This window comes from Odocoileus virginianus, chromosome 4, assembly GCF_023699985.2.
Source record: "Odocoileus virginianus isolate 20LAN1187 ecotype Illinois chromosome 4, Ovbor_1.2, whole genome shotgun sequence".
NCBI classification, from domain to species: Eukaryota; Metazoa; Chordata; class Mammalia; order Artiodactyla; family Cervidae; genus Odocoileus; species Odocoileus virginianus.
The window spans coordinates 84,779,686-84,794,886 of NC_069677.1; positions in this window are offsets into that span (position 1 = coordinate 84,779,686).

The window sequence follows — 15,201 nt, forward strand, 5'->3', positions numbered from 1 at the left end:
AATGTGAAGAACAAAGGCATGTTCTTATCTCTTATTGTTCACTGGTGAAGGGGATTAGAATTCTCATGATTGGTCTAGGCTAATAAAGATTCATGCTAAATTGAGAAATGAACTCACTTCCTGGGATGAAATTACCTCTGCTCAACATTTTGAAACAAATTTGGGAGGAAGCAGCTACTGGGTAAAGTCGGGACCCAGTCTGAAGTTGGGCCTTGCATGCAGACACCTGCTGCTAGAGGATGAATTCAACTCTGTCTTCTCCTTTGTCTTGACAACTGCCCACAGCTAGTACAAAATGAACATACAAAGCATGCATGCATCATGCATAAATGAATGAACACGTGAGTGAATGAATGAGTGAGTGATTGTGTGCATCCCTTTCTTCTTATTCATGGCAAACTTACCAGAACCTTCCTCTTTATCCTAGTCTTTGTCTCTACAAAGAGGCTACTTTGAGTTCCATTGTCATGACTAGTCTTGCATTTTATCATTCTGCCTTCTCTGTTTATAACTCTCTGTCTTCCAGGAAGCTTGTCTCTATCATGTTCCTTTTTCTTAAATAGACTTCCCCTCATCAAATCCTTTCCCTTTCCTCACTGCTCTTCCCTGTTGGCTGTGTTCTCCCTGACACTAGTCTAATGTTTCTCATTTTTTAAAAGTCAGGTGTGTCGACATATAAGTCAAATGTATTATAATTCACCATTTTTTTTGGTGTGCAACTTAATGAGTTTTGCCAAAAAACTGTGCAATCACCACCACAAACTAGATTGTGGTTTCCCTGGTAACTCAGATGGTAAGAGTCTTCCTGCAATGTGGGAAACCTGGGTTTGATCCCTGGGTTGGGAAGATACCCTGGAAAAGGAAATGGCAACCCACTCCAGTATTCTTGTCTGGAAAATCCTGTGGATGGAACAGCCTGGTGGGCTACAGTCCATGGGGTTGCAAAGAGTCAGACACAGCTGAACGACTAACACTTTGACTTTCATCAGACTCAGCAGTCTTCTTTTGCCCCATCTTGCTTCTTTGCAATCAGTCCTCTCCAGATACCCCAGCCCTGGGAAACCACCAGTGTGATTTCTCTTCCCATAGTTTTGCCTTTTCCATAATTTCATGTAAATGAAATAATTCAGCAAATGTATTCTCCCACTTTGTTTAGTGTTTATGAGATATATCCATGTTATTGCATGTATCAGTAGTTTAGAGGTATTTTTTACTGTTGAATAGTATTTGCTTGAATGTATGTACCACAGTTTGTCCATTCACTAGCTGATGAACATTTGTATTGTGTCCAGTTTTTGGCTGTTATGAATAATGCTGCTATGAACATTTATGAACAAATCTTTGTGTTGGCAAATATTTTCATCTCCCTTAATAACTCCCTTAGTAATGATGCTGGGTCATTTGGTAAGGTTATGGTTTGCTTTAGGGGAGAATGGATACATGTATATATATGACTGAGTCCCTTTGTTGGCCACTTGAAACTATCACATTGTCAATTTGCTATACTCCAATAAAAATAAGAAAATGCCAAACTGTTTGAAAATTGGAGAGTCTAATTTACATTCCTAAAATAAAACATGAGGATTCCAGTTTCTTTTTGCTTACATTTATATTTGTCTTTCTTTTTTATTACAAGCATCCTAGTGGATGTTATTTTATTGTGGCTTTGTTTTGCATTTCTCTAATGATGTCGAGCATCTTTTTATGTACTTGTTAATCATTTGTATATCAGCTTTGGTGAAATGTCTATTTAAATCTCTTGCCTATTTTTAAACTGAGCTTTTAGCATTCAAGTCATAACTTTCATGAGTTTGTTCTAGATTTTGGATGCAAGTCTTTTATTACCTATGTGATTTGCAAATATATTCAGGCAACCTGTGTGGCATGTCTTTCTGTTTTCATTGTAGTATCTTAAGTGTGAAAGATTTTTGCATTTCTTTTAAAAATGTATTTACTTTTAATTGGAAGAGAATTGCTTTGCAATATTGTGTTGATTTCTGCCATATATCAACATGAATTAGCCACAGGCATACATATGCCCCCTCCCTCTCAAACCTCCCTCCCATCTCCCACCCCACTCCATCCCTCTGGGTCGTCACAGAGCACTGGATTTGAGCTCCCTAAGTCATACGGCAAACTCCCACTGGCTATCTATTTTACATATGGTAATATACATGTTTCCATGCTACTCTTTCAATTTGTCCCTTCCTCTCCTTCCCACACTGTTTCCACAAGTCTGTTCTATATGTCTGCATCTCCAAGCTGTTCTGCAAACAGGATCATCAGTACCATCATTCTAGATTCCATATATATGTGTTAATATATGGTATTTGTTTTTCTCTTTCTGGCTTACTTCAATCTGTACAACAGGCTCTGGATTCATCCACGTCATTCGAACTGACTCAAATGTGTTCCTTTTCATGGCTGCATAATATTCCACTATATATATACATACCACAAGTTCTTTATCCATTCATCAGTCAGTGGACATCTCAGTTGCTTCCATGTCCTAGCTACTGTAAATGGTGCTACAATGAACATTGGGGTACATGTGTCTTTTTCAATTATGGTTTCCTAGGGGTACATAAGGAGAGGGCAATGGCACCCCCCTCCAGTACTCTTGCCTGGAAAATCCCATGGATGGAGGAGCCTGGTAGGCTGCAGTCCATGGGGTCACTAAGAGTCGGACATGACTGAGCGACTTCACTTTCACTTTTCACTTTCATTCATTGGAGAAGGAAATGGCAACCCACTCCAGTGTTCTTGCCTGGAGAATCCCAGGGACAGGGGAGCCTGGTGGGATGCTGTCTATGAGGTCGCACAGAGTCGGACACGACTGAAGCAACTTGGCAGCAGCAGCAGCAGCAAGGGTACATAAACATGAATGTTTTTAATTCTGTTTGGAGGAGAGAATTCTGGCTGAGAAACGCGGAGTATTTCTTCCTCTCTCTAAATTCTGTGGCAATTCTAGCAGTGACTGAATCTCCCCTGTGATTCCGGCTCCCAGCTCTGGCAACCCCACTGCTTCCCATTCTTCCTCCAACCCTTCTTTCTGCTCATCTCTCGGTAGCCCTGTCATCACTTGGGATGTTCACCTCTTTCAAAGTCTATGTAGCTAAGCCCCCCTATTAAAACTACCTGATGGTGGGCTCTATTTTTCTCACTGCATCTTGGCTGAAACAGCATTGCTATTAGGCTTGCCATCTTAAAACTCTTGCAGTGCCTCTCTATTGTTATTTCACAGCCTGAAATCTTTTATTGACTCCACATTAAAAGAATAAATAAATTGCTCTTAATAATCTGACTCTAGGTAAACTGAGGGATCACTATTTTGCTCACCTCATCTGACTGTCGGTACTTGTACTTTTAGCGTATATCCCACTCTTACTTGACTACATGCTCATTCCCCCTCTCCTAGACTGTGAGTTGGTTCCATGAAGGCAGGGGCCATATGCTGCTTACAGATTTTATCACCAGATAGCAGCTCCAAGCCACATAGATGGGATTTGGATCATGCAATAGAAGACTGCTTGGTGATGACAACATCAGAAACATCAAGGTCTGCCTGGTGGAGACTGGCCAGTCTGAGATGAGGCCTCAGGCAGCCAGTGTTTCTTCCAGAAGGAGGTTAGAATAGTTTTTGCCTCATCAGAGCACAGGGATCCTGATGCTTGCAGAAACATCACGAAGAGCTTCAATGCTCTGAGCATCAGGCATTTGATATGAATGGGATGTGGAACTTCTTTGCTACTCTTGCTTTATTGAGCATCTTCCTCCCTATTTCTCCATTCTCCCTTTACACACACACACACACACACACACACACACACACACACACACACAGATACACAGGCACACACTCTTTTCTGCCTAGAAAATACTACTTAAACTCCCAAAAATTCAGTGTTTAGGTTATTTTTTTTCTGGAAGATCCAACCAAACAAAATCAATGGGTCCTTCTTCTGGGTTCCTCTAAGAATACAGGCATATTTCTTACAAGCCCTTAGCACATTGACTGTAATTAGGTGTTGGTGTGTCTGTCTCCCTCACCAGACAGATGGTCAGTTTCCTTAGGAGTGGGGCCTTTTCATATTCATGACAGGCCCTCAGTCTGGCACAGAGGACTCTCAGCACACACTTGTTGAGTCAGTAAATTACATTCCTTTCAGTTTTCTATACTTTTAACATAGAGATGTTGTGAAAAAAAGAAATAAGAGATTAGCATCTGAACTTCGTTCTGTGCTGGCTATTATCCAGTTGTAGTGGAAGCATGAGGCTAACCAGGTCACAGTGCCCCGATTCAGCTCATCTTTTGGACCAGGGAGATAATTTCCCAACTGTCTGTGGCTTGCTCTACTGTTTCCATTAGTCATATGAACCTTCTCAACCCTTACACATCTACATGTTGGGATCACCACCCTCCAAGTTTTATTTTGAGGAAAAACTTTTTCGAGAATTTTGTGCAGTCATCCAAAACTGCTTTAATTTAGAAATTCCATGTTCTGGAAAATTCTTCCCCGTAGTTACAATAAAAATCATTCTGAATAATATTAGACTTTTCTTTTTTTACAGTTTCACTGAACTGCTTCCTCTGGGTCTTTGTTATCCACCACAATACCCATCAAGAGTTCTTCTTTAGGTTCAACTAAATCCTCAGACTCATAAGTTATCATAGGATACCCTTGACATCCACTTATTCAGAGGATGTGGGGCGGGAGTCACAGTTTGCCAACAAACGTCCAATACTCACAAGTGTTCTTGCAATAGTTGTCTATACGGCAGGGAGATGAATCCACCTTGGACATGTAGGGAAGCTGCCCTGGTTTCAAAGCCTCCTACGCTCAAATTTCACCAGTGTGAAAGGGTTAGTTGCTAAGTCATGTCTGACTCTTTCACGACCCTACGGACTGTAGCCGGCCAGGCTCCTCTCTCCTTGGGATTTCCCAGGCAAGTATATTGGAGTGGGTTGCCATTTCCTTCTCCAGGGGATCTTCCTGATGGGGGTATCTTGTAACAATAGCAGAGGTGGAGCTCCCAGGCTCCCCTTAAAGGCCATGGCTAATTATAAGAGTTACCAGGCTCAGGGAACCCCCAAACCAGGCACCCTAACTGGGTTCATTGATGGTTCCTTCCAGTCCAGATGTGAGCTGCATCGGCTCACTTTCACCATAACAAATGCTGCCTAGGCCCATAGTTGACATTTTTAATTTATTAGGTATCACAAGAACAGGACTAATCAAAGGTTGGATTCTTACACAGAAGGCAACACAGTTTGACCACAACCACATAACATAAAAGCCAAATTCCTTAGTATAGGATTCAAACGCATCCCCGGCCACCATGGAGGGGATTTTTCTAGGTTTATTCACTTTCCTCCTGGGTCTTAAGCATCCGTCACATCTCACGTTTCACAGTTTTCTGGAAACACCCTGCACTTTCATATGATCTAAACTTCTCCCCCTGAAAGGTTTCCCCATTTAACATCCTTCCTTCCATATCCATCTTCACCCTCTTTCTCTTCTGATTCATGTTCTCTTGTGAAGGTGTAGACCCAGTGTGATCCCGTCTATTAAATGTTTCCCTGACATGACTCTCTAGGCAGGTTCAGTCACTCATCTCTGTCCCCATGACGTTTTATTTACACCATTACTTAAAAGCGACAGAAAGAGACAGAGGGTGTCCCTTTGCATTTCAGTGAGTTCCACCTGCATCTTCAGTCAGCCTAGCAGCCCTCACAGATGGGCCGCCCTCATCTTTAAGTCTCTGGACCTAGCAAAGGGCATGCCCCGGAAATATTGTGGAGAATTTAATGAGATCACATCAATGCCCTTTAATCCCTACGTCTTAAAGCTTAAGTGCAGTGATGACGTAGACTAGCTCCTCCTTTTCCCCAAACACAACTTGTGTCTAAAAGAGCATCACACACATGTATAGCATGCAGAGTATGAAAAGAATTATGAAGTATGTCCCCAAGGGGTCAGTGAGTTATGTGCAAATTGATACAAAATAAGTTTTTGTGCTTCAATGTGTGTTGGCTGGAGTTTCACAGATTCTCAGAGTTGACATGGAGCCAAGTGTTCATCCAGTCCTCTAGCTTTGCTGAGTAAGAGAAAGATGCTCACAACGTCTTGGTTTGAGTGCAATGAGGTCTCCTCTTATCACAGATATTTCATCTCAGTATTGACTCATAGACGCTTCCTGTCAAGCCCAATACCCAAACAATCCTCACAAATCCCGTTAAGCCAGAGGTCCCCATTGTGCTTTATACTCCTTCAAAGTTTTATGTTCAGTCTTCCCACCCTCAATTTCCTAAAGTCCCTCCAGACCTTGGTTCCTGCATTTTCCTTCCATCCATCAGGATCTACCAGACTTGACTTCTCTCCTTCTGTAGTTCAAGCTCCTTGGTTTACTGGGAATGGCTGTTGATTCAGTTCAGTTCAGTCACTTAGTCGTATCTGACTCTTTGAGACCCCATGGACTGCAGCACGCCAGGCCTCCCTGTCCATCACCAACTCCTGGAGTTTACTCAAAGTCATGTCCATTGAGTCGGTGATGCCATCCAACTATCTCATCCTCTGTCGTCCCCTTCTCCTCCACCTTCAATCTTTCCCAGCATCAGGGTCTTTTCAAATGAGTCAGTTCTTTGCATCAGGTGGCCAAAGTATTGGAGTTTCAGCTTCAACTGAACTTGAACTTCCCATGAACTCTCAGGGCTGATCTCCTTTAGGATGGACTGGTTGGATCTCCTTGCAGTCCAAGGGACTCTCAAGAGTCTTCTCCAACACCATAGTTCAAAAGCATCAATTTTTCGGCACTCAGCTTTCTTTACAGTCCAACTCTCACATCCATACGTGACCACTGGAAAAAACACAGCCTTGACTAGGTGGACCTTTGTTGGCAAAGTAATGTCTCTACTTTTTAATATGCTGTCTAGGTTGGTTATAATGTTTCTTCCAAGGAGTAAGCGTCTTTTAACTTCAGGGCTGTAGTCACCATCTGCTGTGATTTTAGAGCTCCCCCCCCAAAAAAAAGTCTGCCACTGTTTCCACTGTCTCCCCATCTATTTGCCATGAAGTGATGGGACCGGATGCCATGATCTTAGTTTTCTGAATGTTGAACTCTAAGCCAATCTTTTCACTCCACTGGTAATCCCCTCTTCGCTCTGTCTTCTTGTCATCCAGACCTGACAAAATGCCAACTGTCCCTCCATCACTGACTTTCTCTGTTCTCCAGCCTGAAAGGCAGCACACAGATGGAGAAAAATCACTAAGATTCTTCAGGCAGTCACACCAGGAAGCTAGTGTGGGTATTCCAAACCTTCATCTCCTTTCTCCATACCTTTGCCTAACTAGCTTCCTCTATCACAGCAGATGGCCTGGCCTCTGAGGACAACCAGCCCCTCAACCTCTTGCCTCAAAGGCCTAGAGGAACATGTCATGTGCATTTAACTCCTGGCCCTAGTTTCATCTCTTTGCAGCCAATCCTAGCAGCTGGACTCTGGCTTGTACGCTGCCTCATTTCCTCCAGACCTTGATCACTCAACCATCTCCCCTCTCAGCTGCATGCTTCCATCTCCCTCTCTTCCAGATCCTTCTCCTTAGCATAGAAACATGCTTAAGTTGTTCCCTTGTGTAAGAGAAAACCAACATAGCAATGAGTTTTTTTTTTTTTTAATTTCCATTCAACTCTTTTCTTGACATTCTCAATGTTGTTGATTTTTACCTTCCCTCACTCCAGACACACTTCCAGGGCCATGTCCTGGATCTTCTTATGACCTAGAATTCTTTCTTCTCTGAAGATTATACCCAGTCCTCCCTTCCTCTGCCCACAATATTGTATTATTATTGTATAATATTGTATTAAATAATACAGTAATACAATATTGAATAATATTGTATTATTCTTTCTTTCATACTACTATATACCTACTGCATTTGTTCTTTTGTCTCTGGGCTGATCTACTGGCTCTTCATCTCTTACTAGTCTCACTTTGAACACTGAGCAACCTAGGTCTCATGACCCACCACTTCAACTCCTCTCTTGTCTTTGTCTTCCATTTCCAGGTGTCCCTATCCCTCCAATACACTTGCTTGACAAGCCCCATCCCTGGATCCATATGGCCATCTGCTTTTCTGCACCCAGACCACTGGTAAAACTTGGATACCATGTAGATTGGGGTCCTATACACCCATAGTCTCCAGCCCTAGCTGAGATCTCAACTCTACCAAATTCTCTTTCCACAAATCCTGTGATAGTTCTCTCCTTGATTCTCTTAAGGGAATGGAGACCGCTACTTCCCTCCAGTGTTTACATACCCTGGGATCATCTCCCTTCTCCCTCTAAGAGGGTGCCATCTTTCTTAATTCTCTAAAAATGGAGACCACAAGATATAATACCTTCGTGTTCTGCCGCAAGCAGTGAAGGTAAGTGGATCTGTTTTTAGGGCCCCAAAATTTCCATGAAGAAGCTCATGTCCTCATCTTACAGTTAATGTCCTCACATGGCCTTCAACTCCTATACCCTATCTGCTTCCTCCAGGGTCTTTCCTTATCAATTACCTCCTCTCTATCTTCAATTTCCAGTGACTTTTGTTCTACTTTCTCTTCTCTCTGAAAATGTTGTTATGTTGAAGTATTCCCCCATGTATAAACAGAGAAAAATGTAAAATGAGGACGAAGCATAAATTCATCTTTGTTCTTATGTCTTCCTATGGTGAACACTTTCTTTTTTTACTCTCATAACAGACAAACGTTTGGAAAGAGTGGCGTCCTCTATGTCACCTCACGGACCTTCTAGGGACCTTCCTTCTGTCCCATCATGCCACCTAAAGCATGCTTAAATCGCTAGGACCTTCCCATCAGCGGGTACTACCATTTCACATCATTCAGTCTCTCTTGGGACTTTGTGGTTGGAAATTCTCTCCAGCTCAGACTGCTCTGATAGTCCCATCCAGGCTCTCTGTATTTTTCTGACCATTTCTTCTCACTGTCCTCTTCAGATTCCTCCTTCTCTGCTTTCCCTAAAAGTATTAGCATTTCCCAGCTCACAGTCCCTACCAGCATCCTTCAAAACCCACCTCTCCGTTCTTCTTGGTGAAGTGTTTCCTAACTGAAGCCCTTAGCACTATGGAAACTTACCATCCTGATGCATAATCTAGTGATTTGTATACTTTCTTTTTCCGGGTCTGTGAGCTCCTAGTGGTGGCTTTTTACATAGAAAACAGTAAATACTTGTTTAATTGAACTGATTTGTTATCCTTCCTCTCTGTTGTCTGTTTATATTACCAGCTGCCCTTCCAGAAGGTCTACCCTGTCCTTGTTCTTTTTCTTGACCCTCATTTTAGACTTAGCATATTTTTTCAAACCTCTTCAAAGCACGAGACTTCTTGACACTGTTGTTTACTCTCATTTATATTCATTTTTTTTTAAACAAGTGTTTTTACATCTGACTTTACAAACAATTTCTTGTTTGGTCTCATCTTTAACTACTTCCTCATTTCCTTCCCAGGCAGGATCATGCTATTAACACGAGATTTCTATTCTTTTAAAAGCAACGTGCTATTCCATCAAGGCTTGGAGTCCCACTGGTCTTTGCTCTCAACTTTTAGAACACTGCCTTCTTGAAACCAGGCTGTCCATCTGACAAAACCCAGCTCACTCATTGTTGGCTGTCTCTGGAGTAATCTGTTTTTTTTCCCCCCCCAGGGCCCCCCCACTTCCTTGGTTAGAAGAGACCCAGAGAAGCAGCTCTGCGTTGCTTTCTCTTCTGGCAAGTCGATTTCTAGCAGATGTCCCCACGGTTCCTCCTACCCCGTCCCCTCCCTCTGCCATCACCCAACTCCTCTCGCTGCATCTGTGTCTGTTGTTTGATCCATGCCTGGAAAACATCATCGCTTCCGTCATCTGGGTGGGTGGTCTCAGCATATTCCCACTCTGCTTCTTTCCTTTAATCTTCAACCAAACTCTGTCCTGCACGATCCCATCATCCCAGTCACATGCTTCACCTCAGGTGTTCATGGCCTTGAGTGGCTCAACATTGAACCTGATTTCTCTTGAACAGACATCTCATAAACTACAGTGTCTTCAGATAGTCAAGGGTCTGCTTCTTTACATTCTGGGGATAGCAAGTAGTGATGCTTATCTTCCCTTGCCCAAATCCACTTTACCTTTATATTTGTTAAACTATAGTTTATGCTTACCTAATTAGTATGTGGACATAAGCACTAATTCTAGGCTTCTTGCAAATGATTCTTGAAATTATTACTCTCTCAGTCATATTAATATATGATATTATTTTCCCTGTTTCCACATAAATTTTCCCAGTATTTATCTGATGTTACTCTTGTGCCCAGATAACCAGAATGGTGTGATCACTCACCTAGAGCCAGACATCCTGGAAGGTGGAGTCAAGTGGACCTTAGGAAGCATCACTATTCAATAATCCCAGGTGAGCTATTTCAACTTCTATTGACTATGCCAAAGCCTTTGACTGTGTGGATCACAGCAAACTGTGGAACAGCAAACTGTGGAAAATTCTTCAAGAGATAGGAATACCAGATCACCTTACCTGCCTCCTGAGAAATTTATATGCAGGTCAGGAAGCAATCGATAGAACCAGACATGGAAAAACGGACTGGTTTCAAATTGGGAAAGGAGTATGTCAAGGCTGTATATTATCATCCTGCTTATTTAACTTATATGTAGAGTACATCTTGTGAAATGCTGGGCTGGATGAAGCAAAAGCTGAAGTCAAGATTGCCAGGAGAAACATCAATAACCTCAGATATGCAGATGATACCACCCTTATGGCAGAAAGTGAAGAAGAACTAAAGAGCCTCTCGATGAAAGTGAAAGAGGAGAGTGAAAAAGCTGGCTTAAAACTCAACGTTCAAAAAACTAAGATCATGGCATCCAGTTGCATCACTTTATGGTAGATGGGTAAACAATGGAAACAATGAAAGACTTTATCTTTAGGGGCCCCCAAATCACTGCAGGTGATGACTGCAGCCATGAAATTAAAGGACACTTGCTCCTTGAAAGAAAAGCTTTGACAAACCTAGGCATCACGTTAAAAATCAGAGACATTACTTCGCTGACAAAGATCCGTCTAGTCAAAGCTATGGTTTTTCCAATAGTCATGCATGGCTGTGAGAGTTGGACCATAAAGAAAGCTGAGTGCCAGAGAATTGATGCTTTTGAACTGTGGTGTTGGAGAAGACTTTTGAGAGTCCCTTGCCTGTAAAGAGATCAAACCAGTCAATCCTAAAGGAAGTTAGTCCTGAATATTCACTGGAAGGACTGATGCTGAAGCTGAAACTCCAATACTTTGGCAACCGGTTGCAAAGAACTGATTCATTGGAAAAGACCCTGATTCTGGGAAAGATTGAAGGCAGGAGGAGAAGGGGACGACAGAAGATGAGTTGCTTGGATGGATGGCATCACTGACTTGATGACATGAGTTTGAGCAAGCTCTGGGAGTTGGTGATGGACAGGGAAGCCTGGCAAGCTGTAGTCCATGGGGTTGTAAAGAGGTGGACATGACTGAGCAACTGAACTGAACTGAACTCTTTTTGCAGAACAAAGCCTTGATTATTTTTCTTGTTTATTTTTTTTTAGTTTTGACTTAAAAACTTTTAACTTCTATTTCATTTGTATAAAACAACATTGTTTTTTATTACTATGATTTAAACTGTTTTGGACTTATCTTCTTAAGATACAATTTCTAGCCAAGAAGTCATATTTCATTATAATAATTCCAAAACCAAAGTCTGACAATAATTGTATTAGCAGTTATACTAGGAGTAGAAGTAGCAGTTACCATTCATTCAACAAGTATTTATTAATCACCTATTATGTGCCAAGCAGCATGTTATAAATGAGAAGAAAATTGTGGGACAGTCTCAAACTGTCCCTGGTCCCTGGGTACTGCTGTCTACAAATGATAACCAAAATATTCACACAAACAAAAATGAAAATCAGACCCAAAATGCATGTATGACAGGGACTACTGATCACCAACCACCATCTAACTTCTCTCTTGACCGTTGGTGGTGGAATGTCTGAGTTAGCCAGACTCTTGGGTGCCCAGACAGAGACAGGAGACCACATCCTCCTTCTAACAAAGAAAGAGAGTCTTCTATTTACTAAGCACTTATGTAACACTCCCTGAGTGCTAGCTGCTCTTCTAGTTCCTTACACATACAAGCTAATTTTGAACCCTTTTTGGGTACAGACTATTATTCTCCTCCTATACCGTTGAATATTTAAAGGTGATGTACCTCTTAAGAGAAGAATTGGGTTACAAATCTGGTCAGTCTAGCTTCAGAGTCAATGCTTTTAATCCTGCTCTAGGGTTTCTGTATAAAGATCTCCATTATTGTACATGTGTATGTTCATTGGAAGGACTGATGCTGAAGCTGAAACACCAATACTTTGGCCACCTCATGTAAAGAGTTGACTCGTTGGAAAAGACCCTGATGCTGGGAGGGATTGGGGGCAGGAGGAGAAGGGGATGACAGAGGATGAGATGGCTGGATGGCATCACCGACTCAATGGGCATGAGTCTGAGTGAACTCTGAGAGTTTGTGAGGGACAGGGAGGCCTGGCGTGCTGTGATTCATAGGGTCGCAAAGAGTTGGACACGACTGAGGGACTGAACTGAACTGAACTGATGTACGTCTGATCTATGTGTGTAAATGCAAACCTGAAAGTGTACGTGTCTGTGTATATGTGTGTGTGTGTCTCTGGGTATGTCTATGTGTCCATGTGTGTCTGTGTGTGTGCAGAAGTCCATTATTTCACTTAGATCAAAACCAGTCCTTTAATTAATACTGCAAATCCAATCCTTCCTCCTTATCCTATAGGATAAACTCAGTGGACATCTTCAGTTATTGGCTATAGACACAGGTTGATCAAAAATGCATAGATTGGGAAATGGATTATACACCATTTAAAGTTATTATTAAATGCTGGCTACATTCCCTGTACACTACACTATATCTTTGTTTCTTATTTACTTTATGCTTAGCAGTTTGTACTTAATTTCTCTTGAAAAACTAACTTCAGCCATAGGTTATTCATAGTCATAGATGATCATCACTATTCAGATTACATGGTCCCAGTTTTCAAAGGAATCTGTGATACTTCATCTCATAACTTCAGCTGCTCCTGCAAACAGGACCCTCATGCTATTTTTGATACCCAAGGACACTAAAAATCTCAATCGAAACCCAACTGTGATGATTTTAGAAAGCTATTTTCCTTACTGTTGTTAATTGAAATATGCAATTCTCCAGAGGATGCATACGGGAGAGAAAAAGTGCTTTTCTACTGCCCGATGCTCATTTGTTGGTCATCTGTGCTGAACTGGACTTGAGCATAGTCTTCAGTGGAGTAAGTGCTGGCAGATAAGTGGGATCACATGGGGAGTGCAATATAAGACCTCAGCAGCCTTGTGCAAATGTGAACAGTGCTTTTCTAAGTGGTCTTCTGAGAAAAAAAGCACTGTTATCATCAGCATCGTTCACACATATTAACAGCTTTCCTTGGAGTTTTCAACATGTTGATTCTTTGAACCCTGAATTATTTGCCAGGGGAGAAACTCATCCCCAGACCAACTAGCAGTGATTAGTGTGGCTTGTGGCTCTCCAAGCAGTTCCCAGTGTTGTCAACACAGCAGGAAGGCGCCTGTCCCTAGATAGCCACTGCCTGGAGCCAGCCCAGCCCTGCCTAGTGGGCCAGGCAAAGGGCAGCAGCCAAGGCTTTTGAAAAAACCTACAGCAAGACTCTCAGAGGTGTGTTAGGTCTAGTGGGATGCTACAGGGAGAAAGTAAGAGGTATAAACTGCTAGGTATAAAATACGTAAGATATAAAGATGTAACGTATAGCACAGGACATATAGTCAGTATTTTATGGTAACACTAACTGGTTATAAAAACACTGAAGCACTATGGTATATGGCTGAAACTCATATAATGTTATAAATCAACTATACTTTAATAAAAAATAAATATTAAATCAGAGAAAGACAAATATCATATAATATCACTTATCTGGAGAATGCTATGGACAGAGGAGCTTGGGGGGCTACCGTGCGTGGGGTCACAAAGAGTCAGACACAACTGAGTGACTAATACTTTCACTTTGGGGCTTCCTTGGTGGTGGTAAAGAATTTTCTTGCCATGCAGGGGACCCAGGTTTGATCCCTGAGTGGGGAAGATTCCCTGGAGTAGGAAATGGTTACCCCCTCCAGTATTCTTGCCTGGGGAATTCCATGGACAAAGGAGCCTGGCAGGCTACAGTCCACAGGATCGCAAAGATCCTGACCCAGGGATTGAAGCCCAGTCTCCTGCATTGCAGGTAGTTTTTTACTATCTGAGCCACAAGGGAAACCCACATACACACATATGTAGAATCTAAAAAAATGGTGCAAATAAACTTGTTTATGAAACAGAGATAGATTCACAGCCATGGAGAACAAGGTTAGCAAGGGGATAGTGAAGGTAGGGGGAGAGACACACAGATACACTAGGAGTTTGGAATTAACATATACACACTGCCATATGTAAAATACATAAATAATAAGGGCTTATTGTACAACACAGGGAGCTATATTCAGTATCTTGTAAACACCTATAATGGAAATATATATATATACACACACACATATATATATGGAAATATATATATATACATGGAAATATATACATATACAATATATATGTATCTTGTAAAAACCTATAATGGAAATATATATATGTATACACACACACACACACATATATGGAAATATATATATATACATGGAAATATATACACATACAATGTATATGTATCTTGTAAAAACCTATAATGGAAATATATATATACACACACACACACATATATATGGAAATATATATATATACATGGAAATATATACACATACAATGTATATGTATCTTGTAAAAACCTATAATGGAAATATATATATACACACACACACACACATATATATGGAAATATATACACATACAATGTATATGTATCCTGTAAAAACATATAATGGAGATATATATATATGTACACACACATATATATATGGAAATATATATATATATACATGGAAATATATACATATACAATGTATATGTATCTTGTAAAAACCTATAATGGAAATATATATATACACACACACATATATATGGAAATATATATATATATA